This window comes from Bufo gargarizans, chromosome 2 (assembly GCF_014858855.1).
Source record: "Bufo gargarizans isolate SCDJY-AF-19 chromosome 2, ASM1485885v1, whole genome shotgun sequence".
Taxonomy (NCBI): Eukaryota; Metazoa; Chordata; class Amphibia; order Anura; family Bufonidae; genus Bufo; species Bufo gargarizans.
Window position 1 is genome coordinate 48,555,063 of NC_058081.1, and position 17,947 is coordinate 48,573,009.

The following is a 17,947-nucleotide window of genomic DNA, read 5'->3' on the forward strand; positions in this document are numbered from 1 at the left end:
AGTTATGTTTTATATGAAAAGTCATTTTTCTCTGTGATGTTTATTCCCTTGTTATCCTAATTACGATGAGCAGATAAAAGGTCCAGAGTTAATTTCAAGTGTGCTATTTGCATTTGGAATCTGTTGCTGTCAACTCTCAAGATGAGATCCAAAAAGCTGTCACTATCAGTGAAGCAATCCATCATTAGGCTGAAAATAACAAAACAAACCCATCAGAGAGATAGCAAAAGCATTAGGCATGGGCAAAACAACTGTTTGCAACATTCTTAAAAAGAAGGAACACACCTGTGAGCTCAGCAACACCAAAAGACCCAGAAGACCACAGAAAACAACTGTGGTGGATGACCGAAGAATAATTTCCCTGGTGAAGAAAACACCCTTCACAACAGTTGGCCAGATTAAGAACACTCTCCAGGAGGTGGTGTATGTGTGTCAAAGTCAACAATGAAGAGAAGACCACCAGAGTGAATACAGAGGGTTCACCACAAGATGTAAACCATTGGTGAGCCTCAAAAACAGGAAGGCCAGATTAGAGTTTGCCAAACATCTAAAAAAAAAACATCCTATGGACAGATGAGACCAGGATCAACTTGTACCAGAGTGATGGGAAGAGAAGAGTATGGAGAAGGAAAGGAACTGCTCATGCTCCTAAGCATACCACCTCATCAGTGAAGCATGGTGGTGGCAGTGTCATGGCGTGAGCATGTATAGCTGCCAATGGAATTGGTTCTCTTGTATTTATTGATGATGTGACTGCTGACAAAAACAGCAGGATGAATTCTGAAGTGTTTCGGGCAAAATTATCTGCTCATATTCAGCCAAATGCTTCAGAACTCATTGTACGGCGCTTCACAGTGCAGATGACAATGACCCAAAGCATACTGCAAAAGCAACCAAAGGGAAAGAAATGGAATGTTATGCAATGGCCAAGTCAATTACCTGACCTGAATATGATTGAGCATGCATTTCACTTGCTGAAGACAAAACTGAAAGGAAAATGCCCCAAGAACAAGCAGGAACTGAAGACAGTTGCAGTAGAGGCCTGGCAGAGCATCACCAGGGATGAAACCCAGCATCTGGTGATGTCTACGCGTTCCAGACTTCAGGCTGTAATTGACTGCAAAGGATTTGGAACCAAGTATTAAAAAGTGAAAGCTTGATTTATATTTAGTATTATGTCCCATTACTTTTGGTCCCTTAACATGTGGGAGGCACATATGCAAACTGTTGTATTTCCTACACCGTTCACCTGATTTGAATGTAAATACCCTCAAATTAAACCTGACAGTCTTCAGTTAAAGCACATCTTGTTAGTTTCATTTCAAATCCATTGTGGTGGTGTATAGAGCCAAAAATGTTAGAATTGTGTCAGTGTCCCAATATTTATGGACCTGACTGTATGAACGGTCTGGACCTAGGAGTTGGTGATTCTGTGTGGCTGTCCACAAGAAACATTAAGTTGAAGGCATCTTCTTGAAAGTTGGGTCCAAGGTTTATTAGTCTATATAAGATCCATATAAGATCACTGTCATTATCAATCCTGTAGCTTTTCGTCTTAAACTTCCTCAGGCCCTGAAAATTCATAATGTGTTTAATAAATCTTTGTTGAAGAGATATGTTGAACCTTTGGAGCGATCTCCCTTGCTCCCCGGATGGCAGTTTGGAATTTCAGATCGCCAAGATAATTGACTCTCGAGTTCTCCATAGATCTCTTCAGTTCACTGGAAGGGTTATGGACCAGAGGAGAGGATGTGCGTACCGGCATCTGACGTGAATGCCAGTCGTTTGGTGAAAGCTTTTCACAGGTCTCGGATAAGGTCGGTCCTGGGTGCCCAGAGGTCATCTGTAGATGGGGGGGGGTACTGTCACAGACGTTCTTGTGACAGCAGGGGCGTACATAGAAATCACCGGGCCCCATAGCAAGAATCTGAATTGGGCCCCCTAACCCCGCCCACTACCCACCCCTGGCCCATCCCACCTCCTGTCCTGACTCCTCCCATGCCACGCCACCATTTTATCATAACTTCTGTTACCCCAAACGGTTGCAGTATGCTACTGCCCAAACCCCTTTAACTCCTTGCTGCTGATGCTGAGTGTGCACATAGCCACCAATCATATATCCCCCCTAAAGGTGACTGATGTGTTGGGTGGGGGGTTGGGGGAATATAATTGGTGGCTATGTGCACACTCAGGATCAGCAGCAAAGAGTTAGAGGGGTTATCCACCCTCTAATGCCCCCCAAAATGCCCAGGAACGAGGAGTAGGTGTAGGAGGAAAGCACACTGTCCTCTATGAGCCTCCCCCCGAGTCCTCTATGAGCCCCCCAAACCCCTAATGCCCCTCTAAATTCTTAGGACAGTGTGCTTTTCTCCCCCTACTGGGCATTTTGGGGGGCATTAGGGGTTGTGGGGGCTCATAGAGGACTCAGGGGGAGGCATATAGAGACCAGTGTGCTTTCCTACTACTCTTTTCCCACCCCCCTTGGGGGGCATTGGGCCCAGTTAGGGAGGCTCATAGTGGACCTGGGGGGGAGGGATGGGGGGGGGAGTCTCATAGGGGCCAGTGTGCTTTCCTCCTACTCCTTCCCGGGCATTTTGGGGGAGCATTAGGGGTTGGGGCTCATAGAGGACTCGGGGTGGGGGGGGGGGTGAGTCCTGTGTAGGAGACAGTGTAGGAGAAAAAGCATGTCCCCTCCCTATGAGTCCTCTCTTGCTGCATGCTCAATCGAAGTTCTACATGAACTACTGTTCCACACCAACCAGCGATATAGACCTTAGTGACCATGTCACTCTGTCTGTCCCGTCAGCAGCGGTCCTCCACTGACCTGTGCTGTGCCTGTCAGCTGTTGACTAGGCGATGGCACACAGATGTGATGCGAGGTGAGTGGCGATGTTACCCTCGGGTCGGAGTCTGGGTGCAGCATGCCTGTGCCAGCAATACACTGGCCAATCAGGAGCTGCCTCTTTCTGCTGACTTGCGCTGATTGGCCAGTGTTATGTGCAGCAAGCCCTTGACTGAATAGATCCACAGGTCAGACAGAAACTGGGCTGGGAGCGGGGTAGACGGTCGCTGGATGCTGAATGAACACAAGTGCTCCGCTGCGCCACATATTAACTTTTTTCCCACCGTAAACGGAGTGGGCGGGGCCAAACAGAGTGGGCGGGGCCTTTCTTGCTTTCCGGGCCCCCCAGTGCCGCGGGCCCCATAGCAACGGCGTGGTCTGCCTATATTGGCGGTACGCCACTGTGTGACAGGTGGCAGGAGATCAGTGAGACTGGCAACACGTGGTTTCATCTGACAGGTCTCCTGGTGGATCAATATGCGTCTATGATGTTTCTGGTGATGGCCACACCCCTTGCCTCAGGTGTTTCTAATGTGGTCATTTAACCTTCCTTATTTATAGTGACTTTTTCCACTATGCTGTGCGGTTTATAGCTTTAGTTTCAGTTTTGGATAGCTAGTGTGTGGATCTCAGTGGAGTTCCTGGGGCTTCCATTGCTCCTTTGAAGTTAAGTTTTTCATTTCCCTTGTGGTATTTTGTTTGAGTTTTGTGTATTGCTTTTCCCTTTCGTTTGTATTAAGGCCTTAGGGAGACTCTTGTTCGTCCTTCCTTTTGGAGGAACAGGTTGTCTCAATTCTGACATTAGAACCAGGGTTCTATAGGGTGAGTTAGGACATTCAGGGCCATCTTTGAGGTGGGGCAAAAGGGGCAGCTATCCCGGGCACAGTTGCTCCTGGGGGGCCCAAGGCAGCTGCTTCTTGAGCCCCGCTGGCCACTGGTGATGTGGGGGGCGGGGACAGGGCACAGGGAGATGAGTGCTTCCATTGTGGAATCGCTCATCTCCATAGTCATCTGTATCCCCGTCCAGCCCTTGGTCCTATTTCACATCCACTTCTGTGTCCGAGCGCAGCGTACAGATGTCCATACCCCAGGCATTTGAACGAAAGCGTAAATACCCAGCCACCCACGCAAAGGCCATAGCACTAAATGCGCACCTGTCCAAATTGCTGACCCTGAAAATGTTGCCATTTAGGCTTGTGGACACCAAAGCTTTCCGCAGCCTAATGGCGGTGGCGGTCCCTCGTTACTCAGTCCCCAGCCGCCACTATTTTTCCTGGTATGCGGTCCCCGGCATGTGTCCCGTAACATCACCTGTGCCCTGACCAACAGAGTTATTGTGACGGTCCACTTAACGACTGACACATGGACAAGTGCTTGTGGCCAGGGACGCTACAGTTCCCTGACGGCACAATAGGTGAACGTATTGGAGGCCGGGAGTGAGTCGTACCCTAGGATGCCACAGGTGCCAAGGATTGCGGGCCCTACTTCCATCAGGATTTCTGCCACCACCTACATTAGTGGCTACAACCCCCCCCCCCCCCCCCCCTTCTCCTCCTCCACTTCCACCTCTGAATTCTCATCTTGCAACACCAGTCAGCCATCAGTCAGTAGCTGGAAGCAGTGTAGCACTGCAGTGGGGAAGCGGAACAGGCCAAGCTAAAACTAATATGTTTAGGTGACAAACAGCACACTGCCACAGAGCTGTGGCAGGGTATAAGGGACCAGACTGAGCTGTGGCTCTTGCCACTCAACCTACAACCAGGCATGGTTGTGTCTGATAATGGCCGTAACTTGGTGGTGGCTTTGTAGCTCGACAAGCTCACACACATACCATGCCTAGCCCACATGTTCAACTTAGTGGTTCAGCGGTTTCTCAAAACCTACCCCAATTTGCCTGAGCTACTAGTGAAGGTGCGCCGCGTGTGTGCCCATTTCCGAAAGTCATCCACAGCTGCGCCAGTCTGGCAAGGAGGGAAAAGTTTTGTAAGATGGTGAAGGAGTATATAGCAGACAGTGTCAGCTTCCACAGTGATCCCTCTGTGCCTTACAACTATTGGGTGTCCAAGCTAGACACGTGGCATGAACTGGCGCTCTATGCCTTGGAGGTGCTGGCCTGCCCTACAGCCAATGTTTTGACAAATCGGGTATTTAGTGCTGCTGGGGTCATAATAACTGATAAGCGCATCTGCCTGTCAACTGAAAATGCTGACAGGTTGACTCTTATCAAAATGAACAAGACCTGGATTGCCCCTGACTTCTCTACTCCACCAGAGGAAAGCAGCTGAACATAAAGGCACTTTAAATGTGGCTTTTATGGTGTATTGAATACACCCCTTCCACCCTCGGCACTATCGTTTTAGAGGGTCACCAGCAGGCCATCAATCATAATTTTTCAAGGGTGTCTATGATGCCCTCCTTTATGTGTAATAAATAACAGATAACAGTATATAACAGGCCGAATTGGATGGACAGATGTCTTTTTTTGGCCTTATGTACTATGTTACTATGTAAGGTTACGACTCGTGTCCCCTGACAAAATGGAGGCGGTCGTGAAAGCCCTCCTGAAGGCTAATTTGCAGCAGCGGGAGGTTAACAAGCAGCAACAAGAAACTAACCAGCTGCTATTACAACATGTAATGGCATTGCAAGCGCCAGGAGCGTCCCAGAACGTCCACGATCCACGGAAAGCTGTCCGCACGGCGATTCCTAAGATGACCCCCTCGGGTGACGTCAAGACCTATATGGCGGTCTTCAAAAAGGTGGCCATGAGGGAAAAGTTACCCCAAGACCAGTGGGCAGTTCCTGGCATCTGGTCCCCAGCAAGTATTTTTTGATCTCCCTGATGATCAAGCGGCCGATTACCTGACAGTAAAAGGTGAGATCCTGGCGAGACTCGGGGTGAATGTATTAGTCTGGGGCCAGCGGGTGCATCAGTGGGAATTTAACCCGGCTGAACCCGCCAGACCACAATATTATGATCTGCTGCACCGATTGCAAAAATTGCTGCAGCCTGACATATTGACTCCCATTGCTATGTTGGAAGGGCTGTTGGCGGATGTGTTTTGGAGAGCTTTGCTGTACCCTCTCCAGCATTGGATCGGCTAGGTTTCTCCGGATAAGGCCTTGGAGATGGTCGACCTGGTGGAGCGCTACGAGGCCACCAGAAATCTGCAGGGGGGTTCTTTTAGGAGGTGGCCAGTCAAACCCTGAAAATCTCCACTCCAAACCCGGCGGCTGATGCCAGCCAAACCTGCCCAGGACGTACCCCCTGCAAACCCAGCCCCTGGGTGGTCTTTTGGCGGTGTCCCAAGCCTGGAGATATAACAGCCAACTGTCCATATCGGGGTGAACCAATGGAAACCAACTATGTCTACCGCCACTCATTGTATGCCAGGAAGCTACCTCCGAGACTGTAGACAATAGTCACCTGTACCAGGTGGAAGTGGGGGACACTCCGGCGGTGGCACTGCTGGATTCAGGGAGCCTGGTAAGAGCTGCCCTGGTGCGGCCCGCCGAGTATACTGGCCGAAAAGACATCATTGTCTGCATTCATGGGAACTCTGTCAACGGTGGCCGGCAGGTGGACGCATGGGGTGGCCGTTGCCACAAAGTTACAGTATGAGTTAATAATTGGGAGAGACTTCCCCGGTTTCCCGGGACTATGGCCGGATATGAAAGTTACCGATATCCGGGAGACAGATATAACCCTAGAAGAGTGGCCCGGCTCAAGGGGGAGACCAGAATCCTGGGAACCTGAGTCAGAAGGGTCAGCAGTAGGGGTGATCGCCACTTTGGTGGAAGATTGGGAGACAACCTCGCTAAGTGTGATGGTGGGAGACGTGGAGGACTTGCCGCCGGGTCCTGAGCTGGCAAACCTCAATGTCTCTGGGGATAATTTCTACATTGGTTCTACTGGCCCAGTGTGTTCAGAGAGGTGGAAGAGTATTGCAAGTCTTGCCTAACCTGACAGATAAACAGCCCCCAGCCACATTTCCGTAGTCCCCTGATCCCTACACCAAATATTGAGGTTCCATTCGAGCGGATCGCTATGGATCTCATAGGTCCAGTACCGAAGTCCGCTAGAGGGCTCCAACACATCTTGGTCATCCTCGACTATGTCACTCGGTACCCGGAGGCGGTGCCACTGCGTCATACATCAGCCAAACTCATAGCTAAGGAGTTAATGGAGATGTTTTCCCGAGTAGCTCTGCCTAAAGAAGTTCTGACTGACTAAGGGACCCCTTTTATGTCTAAAGTCATGAGAGAACTCTGTAAGTTGCTCCACATAAAACAATTGCGGACGTCCATCTATCACCCGTAAATGGACGGCCTGGTGGAGAGGTTTAATTAAACATTAAAAAACATGTTAAAAAGAGTGGTGTCTAAGGATGGAAGGAACTGGGATCTTCTTCTGCCTTATCTCATGTTCGCAGTGCAAGAGGTGCCCCAGGCCTCTACAGGGTTCTGACCCATCGAACTGCCATACGACAGACACCCTTGCGGTCTGTTGGACGTGGCCAAAGAGACGTGGGAACACCAACCTACACCGCACAAAAGTGTTGTTAAGTATGCCACCCAGAGGCAATGACGGATGGAAACAGTGTTACCTCTGGTCAGGGAGCATATGGAGCTAGCATAGTGAGCCCAGAGTAGGGTCAATAATTGGCAGGCTCGGGTCTGGAACTTTAACCTGGGTGATTGGGTATTGGTGCTGGTACCAACTGTAGACAATAAATTCCTAGCTAGGTGACAGGGGCACTATGAGGTACTTGAAAAGATTGGAGAGGTAGATTACAAGGTACATCAGCCGGGGAGGCGAAAGCTAGAGCAGGTGTACCATGTCAATCTGCTCAAACCCTGGAAAGGTAGGAAAACTGGTACAGAAGCGGATTCGGTCCCTCTGTCTGAAGCAAGGGAAGCGGCTGCCACAGTGAAAATGGCTGACAGCCTCTCCTCTAAACAGGCTCAGGAAGCCAGGGAGTTTGTTAGTCGGAACACGGATGTGTTCTCGGACCTTCCTGGACGCACTTCCATAATCCGACATGACATTATCATTGAGCCTCAGGCAAAAATCTATTTTTCTGTTTTGGACCTCAGCAAAGGGTACTGGCAGGTACCCTTGATGGCGGCTGCCAAGGAAAGAATGGCTTTCATCACGCCAGAGGGGCTGTATCAGTATAAGGTATTACCCTTTGGTCTACATGGCGCTCCCGCCACGTTTCAAAGGTTAATGGACATTGTACTCCGTCCACATCGTTGGTACGCTTCGGCGTACCTGGACGATATCGTTATCCACAGCACCGACTGGGAAAGTCACCTACCTAAAGTACAGGCTGTAGTGGACTCCCTTAGGAAGGCTGGCTTAACCGCTAACCCAAAAAAGTGCACAATAGGGTTAGAAGAGACCAAGTACCTGGGGTATGTAAATGGGCGCGGAATTATTAAACCTCAGGTAAACAAAATTGAGGCAATTTGGAATTGTCTACGACCTGTCACTAGTCGGCAAGTAAAGTCGTTCCTGGGAATGGTGGGATACTATATGAGGTTTGTCCCCCACTTTGCTACAGTCGCTGCACCATTGACAGGCCTTTTGAAGGGACGCAAGTCAGTGACGGTCCAGTGGAATGAGCAGGCGGAAACTTTCTCCGCTCTGAAGTCGGCCCTGTGTGGGTCCCCGGTGTTGGTTACGCCAGACTTCAAGAGGGAGTCTGTGGTACAGATGCCTCTGAAGCAGACCTCGGAGCTGTACTCTCTCAGGACATCAATGGGAAGGAACATCCTATTTTCCTGAGCCGCAAACTTACCCCAGCCGAGACTAGGTACAGTGTAGTGGAGAGAGTGCCTGGCCATCAAGTGGGTACTCGAGTCTCTCCGCTATTATCTGTTGGGGAGAAAGTTCCGTCTGGTAACCGACCGCTACCCTCTCAAGTGGATGAGCCAAGCCAAAGATTTTTGTCTCTGCTGAAGTTTTCCGTGAAAGGTAGGGCAGGCAAGTTACAAGGAAATGCAAATGCCCTGTCCCGGGTACACTGTCTGGCGGGTGTTCACCCCCTCAGGGTTGAACAAAGGGGGGGAGTAATGTAGGAAAACGCAAGGGGCTGTCATTGACGGAATATATGTGTCACCGAGGTTCCTGGCCGCGGTGAGGTAAGAGCCAATAATTTTTAGTGTCAGTGGCAGCTAGTGCTAACTGACACTATTGGTTATTTAGTGTGGCTGTAAAGCTGATCCGGGCCGGCTCTTACTGGGAACAGCCAAAGTGCAGGGTGGGTGGCTGTTCCCCACGTTCCAGGCCAGGTTTTGCTTAGGGATATAAAACCCAGCCAGCAGTCTCAGCTGGGTATGGATTATCCTCTATTTGACAGTGGAGCTTTGCCAGTCTCTGTGTTGGGGCCGGGATTAAGGCCTGCTATCTTGTTTGGATGAAAGCACGTGGACTTCTGTTTCACCCAAGGACAAACACCAGACTCAAGGTGACAGTTTTTTCCTTGAAACTGACTTTTTATTGTCACTTTCCTTATGTGTGAATAAAACACTGAACTGTTTAAGTTAAAGACGTTGTCGTTGCCTCTATACTGCGTCCGCAAGCCTGTCTACCAGAGCAAATCCCCACAGTATATTGGAAGTTTTCCCACTGTACACACTAAACAAACATCAGTAATGTAAACATAGCCTAAGTGGAGATATCACAATTAGGGCTCATTCACACAACCGAATGAATGGGTCCTTATCTGTTCTGCGAAAAACATAGAGCATGTCCTATTCTTGCCAACAATTGTGTATAAGAATAGACATTTTCTATCATAGTGGCGGCTATGTGAAGTCCGCTAAATGCGGAATACACACGGGCCAGTATCCGTGTTTTGCGGACTGCAAAACACAACAGCCTTACGAATCAGCCCGTTAACTTCAACAGGTCCGTGGTCCGCATTTTGAAGTGAAGTATAGGACGCCCTATAGTATATCCTATCTGTTGTAGCACAGCCGCGCGGATGTGAATGCACATAGAAGTCACTGCATCCATAAGGCTTAATTCATCTGATGGTAATCTAAATATTATCCTTTTGGCCCTCATCAATCCTCAAAACACAGATAGTAGCTGTGCGCAAACCGCATCTCAGTGCAGACCCATTGGCTTCAATGGGTCTGTGGTTCGCATGTTGAGGCACAGCCACATGGATGCGGATGCACACGTGCCCTTCATGTGGACTACTGCATTGCACCGAGATGCAGCATGCACACAGCCAGTACTCATGTTTTATGGACCCGTGGTTTGTGGGCCGCAAAGTACTAAGGTCATGTGAATGCACCCTTAGGCCCCTTTCACACGGGCGAGTTTTCCGTGCGGGTGCGATGCGTGCGGTGAACGCATTGCACCCGCACTGAATCCTGACCCATTCATTTCTATGGGGCTGTGCACACGAGCGGTGATTTTCACGCATCACTTATGCGTTGCGTGAAAATCGCAGCATGCTCCTCTTTGTGCGTTTTTCACGTAATGCAGGCCCTATAGAAATGAATGGGGTTGCGTGAAAATCGCATGCATCCGCAAGCAAGTGCGGATGCGGTGCGATTTTCACGCATGGGTTCTAGGTGACAGTCTATTCACTGTATTATTTTCCCTTATAACATGGTTATAAGGGAAAATAATAGCATTCTGAATACAGAATGCTTAGTATAATAGTGCTGGAAGGGTTAAAAATAATAAAAAAGTTAACTCACCTTCTCCTCTTGTTCGCGTAGAGGCCGGTCTGTTCTTTAGCTGTGGCTGAAGGACCTTTGATGACGTCAGATCACATGCTCCATCACCACGGTGATGGACCATGTGATTGGAGCATGTGATCTGACGTCACCTCAGGTCATTCAGTCCACAGCTAAAGAACAGACCGGGATCTACGCTAACAAGAGGAGAAGGTGAGTTAACTTTTTTTATTATTTTTAACCCTTCCAGCACTATTATACAAAGCATTCTGTAGTCAGAATGCTATTATTTTCCCTTATAACCATGTTATAAGGGAAAATAATACAATCTTCAGAACATCAATCCCAAGCCCGAACTTCTGTGAAGAAGTTCGGGTCTGGGTACCAAACATGCGTGATTTTTCTCACGCGAGTGCAAAACGCATGACAATGTTTTGCACTCGCGCGGAAAAATCGCGCATTTTCCCGCAACGCACCCGCCTCTTATCCGGGCAAAAAACATGACGCCCGTGTGAAAGAGGCCTTAGACCCCTTTCACACAAGTGCATTTTCCATGCGCGTGCAATGCATGATGTGAACGCATAGCACCCGCACTGAATCCTGACCCATTCATTTGAATGGGTCTGTGTACATGAGCGGTTTTATTCACGCATCGGTTCTGCACTGCAGCATGTTCTATATTCTGCGTTTTTCAAGCAGTCCTGGCCCCACGTGCGTCAAAACGCATTGTACCCGCGCAGAAAAAACTGACTGAACTTGCCTGAAAAATTGTGCAAGTTTCACTGAACGCATCCTGAAAGCATCCAGAGCCAATTCGTCACGCTCGTGTGAAAGAGGCCTATGGCCTCCTGCACATGAACGTTTATTTTTTCAGTTTACTTTCCGTTTTTTGAGTTCCATATACGGACCGTATATGGAACCATTCATTTCAATGAATCCACCAAAAAAACTGAAGGTACTCCATATGCCTTCCATTTCCGTATTTCCGTTCCGTTCAAACATAGAACATGTCCTATTATTGCCTGCAAATCACGCTCGGTGGCTCCATTAAAGTCAATGGGTCTGCAAAAAAAACTGAATGCATACGGAATGCATCCGTATGTCTTCCGTATCTGTTCTGTTTTTACAGAATTATCTATTCTATCGAAAATGTTGTGCCCAGCCCAATTTTTTTATGTACTTACTGTTTAAAGATTATTGTATGTTTTCATTTGCGATCCGCAAAAAACGGATAACAAATGGAAAAATGGAACAGCAAAATGGAACGGAAACAGAAACACTACTAAAACAAAAAAACTGAAAAATGGATTCGTTTCAAATGGACCGCAAAATCATATGGTCGTGTGCAAGAGGCCTTATGCAGAGATTTTAAAGGGTAAGTGTCATATATATTTTTTAATTTGCTAGTTTATTAGGGCTAGGCATGTATGTCTGAGTTAGTCTGTCAATGATTGCCAAAAGATCTGTAATTACTTTATAATAACAGCTTTCAATAATCAGAATACAGTCCTTCACACTGAATGTCTGCATTAGGTTTCAGAGTGCGGAGGCGTGTCTCTCAGTAATCCAATCTGATTGGCTAGCAGGGAGCTGCTGGCTACAGCAAATGTGTATGTGAAGTGAGGGAAAGCAGTTTTGGCCTCAGAGAACTGGCAGAGGAGCCATCTTGAGAAGGTCCTCATATTGTAAATGTTTACAGCCGTAACTAAGGGGGAAAAAAGGAAAACAGTGGTATGTGAAGAAACTAAAGATTGATTTATGCATAATGCTGCTGCAGCAGTAATATATGCTAACATTGATTTTTTGATGAAAACATGACAGTTACCCTTTAAATGTATATTTCTAGGTACTTAAAACTGGAACTCTGCTTCAAAAGGCATCTGTCAGCAGTTTTTTACCCATTGTGGCAGCGGAGCTGGCTGAATGGCATATTGGTGTTAGAAAAAGAAATCTGGGTCACAGCAAGAAAGTCTGGGAAAATAGGGTGTTCCCTCACTGTTCATCAGCCAGGCTGTTAATGAGGGGTAATTAGCAGCCAGCTGAAGAGCTCAGTGACAGGGCTAAACTCTTTCAGCAGGGCTCCCAGTCTGGGGAAGTATCGGGCTGCACCAAGGAGTGTGGGAGCCAGGACCCTCCGATCACATGTATGGTACGCACTGTAAATGGCGTTTTGGGGAGTTGGGTGATAGATCCATGCCCTGCTAGTGAGGCCAGTGTGTAGTTAGTGGCCAGATGGATGAAGATTTTGTTTGTGTGACGACTGCTGTAAAAGTGGCCAGTTTGCACCCAAATCTATGGTGTTGGATCGGCTCCTTGATCTATGGTGTTGGAACCGTCTAAGCTGGTCTCCACCATTTCACTGTGAGCCGAGCTTAGGTAGGGACATGACAAGCGCTAGGAACAGTGTTGCCAAAAGATTTTAATTGTAGAATATTGGATACGTAAAGTGCAGGGACAGTGCAGGTAGATAGTAGGGAGAGTTTTTAGAGACTGTTGGGAGAGCATAGGGAGATCACAAGGAAACTGCAGGGACAGTGTACGTTGAGTATAATCACTGTGTGCATCTTGTTCACCTGCTGCCACAATCCAGGTTAATCTGTTAGTTTATATATAAAATTACCGTGCCTTGGTATTAAGCGGCGATCTTATATATCACCGTCTACATAATGTTGAACTGCTGACACATTCTCAGTTAATCTCTTATTTTATACAGTATATAGAATTATTGTGCCTCAGTATAAAAGGGAGGTCTAATATATAGCCACGTGCATCTTCTTCAACTGCTGACACAATACCTGTTAATCTTTTAGTTCATATATAGAACTACTGTGCCTCAGTATTAAAGGACGGTCTAATATATCTCCATCTGCATTTCTTTTAGTGTCACTCCGGGAATGACTCATAACCATTTTTCTCTCCTTTAACAGTTTGTTGGATCCAACTGCTGGTCACCTGATGCACCACATGGTACTCTTCATATGTAGTTTCAGGATGCAAGGGTTAGAGGTAAGTATAACTTTAATTATTAGATAAAATGTATATAGTGGTCAACTATTGGCCCCATGTGGCCCATTGATGTAGATCTCATACATAAAGCCATTTTTAATAGATTGCAGGCCCCAACAGCAATAATTTGTATACTCTACCACGTGCTTAACCAGCCAAACCCCACACCAGCAACAGCCCTTGTTTGGCTAACATATTAAATGGCAGCTACTAGCTTTTAGGCTCCTATCCCTTAGAGCGCATTCACACAACCACGCCGTGTTTTGCGGATCCGCAAATTGCCAGAATGGGTGGCCCAATATAGAAATATCTATTCTTGTCCGATTGCGATAGGATCTGCACTATGTTTATTGAAGGGCCGCGGAACAGAACAATGGAACACCATGTGCTGTCCGCATCTTTTGCGGCCCCATTGAAATGAATAGGTCCGCACCCGTTCCGCAAAGTTGCAGAACAGATGCAGACTCATTCATACGGTCATGTGAATGAGCCCTTATGGCAATAATCCTGTGGCCATGTTTGATAGATCTACCATGTTTGGCCCATCTGGTATTAACTGTAATACATGTTTAAAGCAAAATAACATCTGGTTAATGGTCTATATTTGTATAGTTTTTGATTTTACACTTGCAATATGGAAATTCTTTTTTTTAAAGGGATTCATGTCTACAGTGCTAAAAAATAATTTCCCTTCTCTCAGTGGTTTTCCATTCGACAGAACAGATCCATTTACAATTTTTTAAAAGTTCTTCATTGTTTGTATTGTTTTCAGAGCATATAGTACGGGGCCCATTTTTTGTTTTGCAGTTTCAGTTTTTCCTCTCAAGGTTCCAATGCAGCCATATGAGGGCTTATTTGGGGGATATATTAAAGTGTACTATTTAAGAGCACCATCCAATTTACCATGTCTGTTATTGTAAAATAGGTAAAATAAATTCTTTGTGGGGTTAAATTGAAAAAAAAAACCTACAATTGCACCAAGGTTTTTGGAGCTTTGACATCATGGTGTTCACTGTGCGTGAGAAATTTCATAACATCCTCATTCTGTGGCTCAATAAAATATGGCGATACCAAACTTAAATTTTTTTTTATCTACTACGTTAAAAAAAATTAGAAACTTTTGAAAAAAAATGACAGCCATAACTTTTTAATATTTCGGTCTACAGAGCTGTATGAGGGCTTGTTTTTTGCAGAACGAAAATTTGATTTTATTGGCACCATTTGTGAGGTATGTATGACTTTGACATCACTGTTATTACATTTTTTGGGGGGAAGTGGGGAATTGAAAATGTGTTTTTAATTTTTTTTTCATTGCGACGATCAGCGCAAATGAAATTTGTATTAGTATTTTAATAGTTCAGACATTTTCGAATGAGGTGATACCTTTTTATATGTAAAATTGGGAAAGGATGTGATTTAAACTTTTAATTATTTTTAATTAATCTTTTTTTTTACTTTTACAGTGAAAAATTTTAGCCCCCTTTAGGCAGCGAACAACTGGATCGAATTTTTAAAAACTTCGCTCATCACTACATGTAATATTCAGCATCAATGTGTTACACAAACTATGCATGAATGGCAGAAAAAACTGTTGTTACACTTAACCTCATGAGGACACAAACTGTAAAAAAAGAAAAATATATAAATAAATAAAAAAAATACTAATCTACCACCAAAATGACCAAACACAAAGGGGGCACAATTTACAAATATATTACAAAGAAAGAGAGCTCACATTCTGCCAATAATCTTAGATTAACATCCTTGAACCTCTCACTCTCATCGTCAAGACTTCTCGAGCTGCACCAACTCTCTGGAATGCACCTCCGAGGACAATAGAGATTACTCCCAACTTCCTTAATGGCCCTTCACACAGGCTGAGAATCTTAAAGATAACCGCCTTACGAGAATTCATAGGAACACTCGTTAGCAAATATTGGGCGGTGTAAATGTACCGCCGATTACCCGATGGACGTGTAAAACACTTGTTCATTGGGTAATCTGATTGTTTGTGCGTACATAAAATTCTTCCTTTAACAGCAGCAGATTGTGCTGTGTAAACACGATTAGCTGTCGGCAAACAGCAAGTCAGTATGGGGAAGAGAGATGGCATTAGCGATCACTAATCCCCATACTCTAGAGGAGATCGCTGCATGTACAGTAAATGCAGCAGTCTCCTCAACCAGTGAGCAGCAGATAATCTTCCCACAATCTGCCACTCTGTTGTCCATTATAAAGGGACCTTTAGAATCAAACCTGCCTTATGCCTCATTCACAAGTCAGTGTTTGGTCAGTGATTTTGAGCCAAAACCAGGTGCGGCTTTAAACACAAAACAGGTGCAGATCTTTCCCTTATACAGTACCTTACTAGCTGAAGGACCCGGCTTTGCTCGGGTTTATTTGATCTATTTAATTTATGTTTGCATGTGTCATTAAAAGATAGCAACGCTATCCACTATAACAGTGACATCTACAGCACCCTGCTCCCAAAACAGTGACCCCCCACAGTGCCCCGTCTCTTAAAATTGGACCTCCACAGCAGCCCACCCCTTAACTTTGACCTTTACAGCAGCCGTCCCCTTTAACAGTGACTTTCACAGCATACCACCCCCTTGACAGTGACCTCCACAGGGGCCCGCCCCCTTAACAGTGGACTTTACTGGATCGGGGGCGTGTCCTTTTAAACAGCTCCCTCTAAGACAGCACTACTGTATTGTCTGAGTGTGAGCTGCAGGGAGAAAGTCACCCTCCCTCCCACCTCTGCTACTCACATAAGTTGATTTTTACCTTCATTTTTTCAATCCCTGTCAGCTGAGGAGTGGAGTAGGTGTGTCCTAGCCAGATAAGGGGCATGGCTTAACAGTACCTAGAAGTTGATTTTTAACTTAATTTTTTCAATCTCAGCTGGCTGAGTAAGAGGGCGCGTGGCCTAACTGGTTCGGGGGCATATCCTTTTGAACAGCTCACTCTAAGACAGCAGCACAGTGCTGTCTGAGTGTGAGCTACAGGGAGAAAGTCACCCTCCCTCCCACCCCTGCAGCTGACAGAAGTTGATTTTTACCTTCATTTTTTCAATCCTGGTCAGCTCAGGAGTGGGAAGGGCGTGGTCTAACCAGATATGGGCGTGGCTTAGCAGGACCTAGAAGTTGATTATTAACTTCATATTTTTAATCTCATTCGGCTGAGGAGTGGGAGGGAGCGTAGCCTAACCGGATCGGGGGTGAGTCCTTTTGAACAGCTCACTCTAAGAGCAGCACTTTGCTGTCTGAGTGTAAGCTGCAGGGAGAAATTCACCCTCCCTCCCACCCCTGCAGCTGATAGAAGTTGATTTTCACCTTCATTTTCTCCATTCTCATTGGCTCAGGAGTGAGAGGGGGCATGGCCTAGCCAGGTCAGGGGTGTGGCTTAGCGGGACCTGGGGGCGGGGTTTTGAGGGTGGACACATTGTGGCAGGGGGCGTGTCTGGACTCCTTCCTGCAAGAGTGACGCCCCTCTGTGCCCCTTACTGGCTCATTTGCATACCAAATAAACTGGATTTTCAGAGGATAAAAACATCTATTGCTGGAACAAAGGCACATCTTGAAATAAGGTACTAAGTGCCATTAGGTCATGGCTTTACTTCAATAGCGATTATCCTGTGACAGATTTCCTTTAAAGCTCTCCTACAGCAGTGAAAATAAATGTCTATGTTATGGAAACCTGGAGTAAAACTGTGTATGTGGAGACTGGAGGACTTGCGAGCTTCTATTGGCTGATAAGGGTCATGTGACCAAGCTTCTATTCGCTAATGCATTTTTTGGGAATATCTCAAAGAGAGCTGAGAACCTTCCTGGACACCTGATGTACCTGTGTGCCAAATTTCGTGATTGTAAATGCGACGTTGCAGATTCCTTTAGCGGACATACACACACACATATATACTCAGCTTTATATATTAGATGTCTGTGGAGGCTCCAATCCTGGTTTTGGCTCATAATCACTGATGGAAATCACTGACCAAAACACTGACGTGTGAATGAGGCTTTAAAAACACATACTTTCAGGCAGGCTTATTTGTTCAGTAAACTGACTCTTCCGCTAGCAACCTCCTCCCTTTAACCCTGACAGTAATACCCAATGTAAAACAACCAACTTTACCTTTTGTGTTATCCCTATTCCATCATAGATTACAAGCTCTTGCGAGCAGGGCCCTCGCTTCTATTGTTTTCGTTTTTTAATACCCTGTAAGGCTACATGCACACGGCCGTTCCGTTTTTTGCGGTCCGCAAACCGTGGATCCGAAAAACACAGATGGCGTCCGTGTGCGTTCCGCAATTTGCGGAATGGCACGGACGGCCTTTAATATAACTGCCTATTCTGCCTATTCTTGTCCGCAAAGCGCGGACAAGAATAGGACAC